The sequence below is a fragment of the Eutrema salsugineum genome, unplaced genomic scaffold (assembly GCF_000478725.1).
Source record: "Eutrema salsugineum unplaced genomic scaffold, Eutsalg1_0 scaffold_8, whole genome shotgun sequence".
NCBI lineage: Eukaryota > Viridiplantae > Streptophyta > Magnoliopsida > Brassicales > Brassicaceae > Eutrema > Eutrema salsugineum.
Window position 1 is genome coordinate 12,759,617 of NW_006256414.1, and position 6,028 is coordinate 12,765,644.

A 6,028-nucleotide genomic window follows, 5' to 3' on the forward strand; every position below is an offset into this window, starting at 1 on the left:
GAATTTTTCAGGTTTCTCTGAGATGAGAGACCGGGAACATGTTCCCGGGACTCTTGGTGATCCACCAAATCGTGTGGATGGTGATCCAAGCGATGATGACCTGACTGCTGATGAGTTTGAAGAACCGATCTATGGATCAGTCAAACACAAAGATGACAATGAGCTGATCGGATCGGTCAAACACAAAGATGATGATGAACTGATTGGAAGTTTCGATTTACTCGAAAAGTTCATGGGAGATCGAAGAGCTATTCAACCAGCCTTACCTGAGGATGGCAAAACCGAAATTAAGGTACCCCATATCCATTTAGTTCAACAAAATCAATTCTCTGGTTATTCATTCGAAAACCCGATAGACCATATCGAGACTTTTGAAGAATTATGTGCAACCATTACAGCAAATGGGGATTACCGCAAGTGTAGTCTTTTCCCATTCTCTCTTAGAGATAAGGCCAGCAAATGGCTAAAATCTTTACCACCTGCTTCACTAAAAACGTGGGCAGCGTGTAAAACTGCTTTCCTAAATCGTTTTTACACTAGAAATCTTGCAAATCTCTTAAGAAAGAAGATAAGAACCTTTAAACAAAAAGAAGATGAAGATCTTTTAGATACTTGGGAAAGATTTAGGGAATACCAAAGAGATTGTCCACACCATGGATATGCCGAGGAATATCTGCTAGGTATCTTCTATCGCGGTATAACTCCAGAGTTACGACACTCTTTTGATATAGCAAGTAATGGAGATTTCACAACTAGATCTGTAGAAGATGCTCACGTTTTCATTAAAAATTTAGGAAACAGCATCCGAAATCAAGTAACCTTTGGTAATTCTGCACTTCCTGAGAAGAAAGAAGAAATTTCAGAAGTTATAAAGTGTCTCCGTCACATAATGAGTCATCTTGGATTGCAACAACCAAATAGGGTACACAATACGTGTAACTTTGATGGTTGGGACAACCCAATGGATTCTTATGGTCAAGGGATGGTTAACACTGCAGAAGTCTATCAAATTCAAGATTTTCCATTCGTTTCTGATCACCGCGGGTCCATTCATCCAGACCGCGGCCAAGCAACCTTTCACCGCGGTCGTGGCTGCTCTGACCGCGGCCAAGACATGATTCACCGCGGTCGTGAGTCACCTGACCGCGGGAAATTTTCTTCCGAACCTGGTTGGAAACCACCTTCCGAACCAATCTTGGGTATTCAATCTAATCCTGTTTCCTATCCAAGTTTTCCCTCTTCTGAAGCTGAAAACCTAAACAAAAGAATTCTAGAGCTTGAAAAATCTAGGTCCAAAGAGATTAGTGATCTTAGATCTGAACTAAAAGAAATGCAGAAGGATTTCGATGAAAGATTATCCACCCTCCTTAGCATAATGGCCAAAACTAATTCTAAAAACTTAGAAAAATCTGAAGAGGAGGCAAGTGAAAATTCTTTCGAAAGCTCAAGTGAAGCAGACCCCTCCGATGATGTGAAAGCTATCACACTTAGGAGTGGATTAGCTTACAAAGAGCCTGAATTTCCTAAAGATCCCGAAGATGAGGAAAAGGGTAAGGAAAAGGAGAAAGAAAAAGAAAGAATCATGAATGAAGATGTTGAAAAAGAAGTGGTAGGAGATAAGGATGGAGAAGAAGTAAGAGAAGATTCATCCCGGGAAATCCTTGGAGAAGACCCAGTTCCTCCTCCACCAACTCGTGTCTATAAACCTAAACCTCCATATCTTAGAGCCTTAAGAGCCCCTAAGAAAGAAAGAAAAAGCTAAGCTGAAAGAGCTAATCGATCAACTAAATGTGAGATTACCTTTTGTAGAAGTTTGTGCTATGATTCCTGCTTTAAGAATATACATGAAGGGTATTCTAACAAATTCTTTAACTCTTGAAGAAGGCGTTATGATGATAACCCATGAATGTAGTTCTATCCTGCAAAGCCGAATCCCTGAAAAGAAAAACGATTCTGGAAGCTTCGTACTTTCATGCACCATCAATGATGTAGTTTTTGAGCGTGCTCTCTGTGATTTAGGTTCTAGCATAAACATGATGCCTCTTTCAGTAGCAAAACGTTTAGGACATCACATTTTCAAGCCCACTAAAATCTCCTTAGTATTAGCTGATCGTTCTGTTAGACAACCTGTAGGTATCTTAGTAGATGTTCCCGTCGAAATCGAAAAATGTTCCATACCAACCGATTTTCGTAGTTCTAGAACTAGAAAAAGAACCTAAGGATCCCCTTATTCTTGGAAGACCATTCTTATCTACAGCCGGAGCCATAATCAATGTTCCTGAAGGAAAAATCGACTTTCATCTAGCCGGTTCAGTTATGCAGTTTGACATGAACAAAAGTTTCGATAAACCAACTTTGGATGGCAAAATTTGTTGGGTTGATGAGTTAGACGGAATTATTGAGGAAGTCTATGAAGATCTGCTTCTAGATGACCTTTTAAGTGTCACGCTTTCACCCGCAAAAGATGAACGCAATTTCCTAGAAGAAATTTCAAGTGAGTGCACATGTATGCTTGATAAATCCGAAACTTATAGGAAACCTCTTCACTATCTAGATCTTAAGGACCAAACAAACATTCCTACACCGCCTAAAGACACTGCCGCAGCAATTAATGAACCTTGGAGCGAGCTTAAAGCCCCTAAAGTCGAGCTTAAACCTCTTCCCGTCGGACTTAAGTACGCCTTCCTTGGACCAAATTCTACTTATCTTGTCAAAATAAACTCTGGTTTGACGGAAGAAGAAACCACAATGCTGTTGACTGAGCTGAGAAAGCATAGAAAAGCCTTAGGATATTCACTTGATGACATACCTGGAATCTCTCCAGATCTTTGTATGCACAAGATTAATCTAGAGGATAATGCTAAAAACTCAATCGAAAGTCAAAGGAGACTGAACCCCAATATCATGGATGTTGTCAAGAAGGAGATTATGAAGATTTTAGAAGCTGGAATAATCTTTCCTATCTCAGATAGCACTTGGGTTAGCCCAGTTCATGTTGTCCCGAAGAAAGGAGGAGTCAATGTCATTAAAAATGATAAAGATGAAATGATCGCTACAAGAACAGTAACTGGACATCGTATGTGCATCGATTACCGGAAACTGAATGCAGCAACTAGGAAAGATCATTTCCACTTCCCTTCATAGATCAAATGCTAGAAAGATTAGCTAATTACCCTTACTATTGCTTTCTTGATGGATACTCCGGATTTTTCCAAATTCCTATTCGCCCGGAGGATCAAGAAAAAACGACATTCACTTGTCCATATGGCACGTTCGCTTACGGACGTATGCCTTTTGGATTGTGTAATGCACTTCTACCTTCCAGCGGTGCATGATGTCGATCTTCACAGATTTTATTGAGGATTTCATGGAAGTATTCATGGATGACTTCTCTGTCTATGGATCTTCTTTTGAAAAATGCTTAGCCAATCTTGGTAAAGTTCTGCAAAGATGTGAAGATAAGCATTTAGTATTAAATTGGGAAAAATGTCACTTCATGGTACAAGACGAAATCGTGCTTGGGCACAGAATTTCCGGAAAAGGTATTGAAGTTGACAAAGCTAAAATTGAGGTCATGACCAGCCTATAACCACCCACAAACGTAAAAGGAATTCGTAGTTTCTTAGGACACGCAGGATTCTATAGGCACTTCATTAAAGATTTTTCTCAAATAGCTAGACCTCTTACGCGTTTGCTTTGCAAGGAAACGAACTTCGAGTTCGATGATGAGTGCTTAGCCGCGTTTCATAAGATCAAAGAAGCCCTTGTCTCCGCTCCAGTCGTGCAAGCACCTGATTGGGAACTCCCATTCGAAATCATGTGCAATGCAAGTGATTATGCTGTCGGAGCAGTGCTTGGCCAACGAAAAGATAAGAAACTGCACGTAATCTACTACGCAAGCAGAACTCTAGATGAAGCTCAATGCGATTATGCTACAACAGAAAAAGAACTTCTAGCTGTCGTATTTGCATTTGAGAAATTCCGTTCTTATCTCGTAGGATCTAAGGTCATAGTTCATACTGATCATGCTGCAATCAAGTATTTAATGTCTAAGAAAGACGCTAAACCTCGGTTGATAAGATGGATCCTCCTACTGCAAGAATTCGATATCGAAATTCGAGATCGGAAAGGAGCAGACAATGGAGTTGCAGACCATCTTTCACGAATTCGAGTTGAAGAAAGATTGCCTTTGAATGATAGTTTGCCTGAAGAAAACATCTATGCAATAGATACTACCCCCAATGCCAATACCGCACCACCACGTCCTCTAATGCAACGAGCAGATGCTTTCAACACCCCATGGTTTAGGCATATAGCAAATTACTTAACAGCTGATGTAGAGCCCCCACAATTTTTCGGGTATAGGAAGAAAAAGTTCCTGAAAGACATAAGACATTATTTTTGGGATGAACCCTATCTCTATAAGAGATGTGCTGATGGGTTATTTCGAAGATGCGTGGCTGAAGAAGAGATGGAAGGAATTTTATTCGGATGCCATAGCTCGTCTTATGCAGGACACTTTGCAACTTTCAAAACCGTTTCAAAGATCTTACAAGCAGGTTTTTAGTGGCCTACTTTGTTCAAAGATACTCAAGCTTATATATCGCGATGCGATAAATGCCAAAGGATGGGCAACATAAGCAAAAGGAATGAGATGCCTCAAAATTTTATTCTCGAAGTCAAAATTTTCGATGTCTGGGGAATAGATTTTATGGGACCCTTTCCTACTTCTTTTGGAAACCAATACATCTTAGTAGCAGTAGACTACGTCTCTAAGTGGGTTGAAGCAGTCGCTAGCCCCACCAATGATGCGAAAGTTGTCATGAAGCTGTTTAAATCTGTTATATTCCCGCGTTTTGGAGTTCCTAGAATTGTGATAAGCGACGGAGGATCGCATTTCATCAACAGAGTTTTCGAGAATCTTCTTAGAAAGAATGGAGTCACGCATAAAGTTGCTTCGCCATACCATCCCCAAACCAGCGGTCAAGTAGAAATCTCAAATAGAGAAATCAAGTCGATTTTTCAGAAAACAACTGCAGTTCATTGCAAGGATTGGTCTACAAAGCTTGACTACGCATTATGGGCATACCGAACAGCATTCAAGACACCATTAGGAACAACCCCATTCAACCTAGTTTACGGAAAAGCATGTCACCTTCCAGTAGAACTTGAGTATAAGGCGCAATGGGCTATCAAGGAGATGAATATGAATCTGAAAACAGCTGGAAAAAAGAAGATTACTTCAACTTCACGAGTTAGAAGAAATCCGACACAATGCTTACGAAAACTCGAAGATCTACAAGGAGAAGACTAAAGCATATCATGATAAGAAGATTATTCATAGAACTTTTGCTCCTAACGATAAAGTTCTTCTTTTCAATTCTCGTCTTAAGCTTTTTCCAGGAAAATTACGTTCAAGATGGTCAGGACCCTTCACGATAAAGGAAGTCAAGCCATACGGAGCCATTGTCCTGTGGGACAGAACCGGAAACTCATTTACAGTGAATGGACAGCGTGTAAAGCCATATCTGGCTGAAGAAAGAGAAAACGAAAGAGAAGTGATGTTTTTGATTGATCCATCATCGGCCAATGATGAGATCAAGGAGTGTCACGACCCCGGTTAAGTCTAATCGAGCAACAATGTCAAGCTAACGACTTGAAACAAGCGCTTAGTGGGAGGCAACCCACTTGGTACTTTATCTATTTCCCTTTGACCTTTATTTTCAATTTCCATTGCTTTTTTTCTGTTTCATTTAAATTCAGGTTTTCAATAAGGAAGAACAAACACAAAAGACGAGCAGCACTCTCTAGCACGATAAGTACTCTTAAACATTTCAACTTTTCTATTTTCTTTACCATTCTTTCCAAGATCTATCACACTGAGGACAGTGTGAAATAAGTCTGGGGGAGGATGTTCATCCGTTACTAATGAAAATTTGATTTGTTTTGAGTTTGTTTTGGACACATAAAAATTTTTCAAAATGTTTTTTCAAAAAGTTTTCAAACCAGGAACACAGTAAACATTACT

The 6,028-nt window shown here is 39.9% G+C and overlaps 1 non-coding gene across 1 annotated transcript; it reads right to left on the reverse strand.

Moving 5' to 3' along the window:
* Positions 1-552: 552 nt before the first annotated feature.
* Positions 553-660, reverse strand: LOC112082389. The gene has a single exon (XR_002897055.1). It is a non-coding gene; the product is annotated as a small nucleolar RNA R71 (small nucleolar RNA).
* Positions 661-6,028: the final 5,368 nt, after the last annotated feature.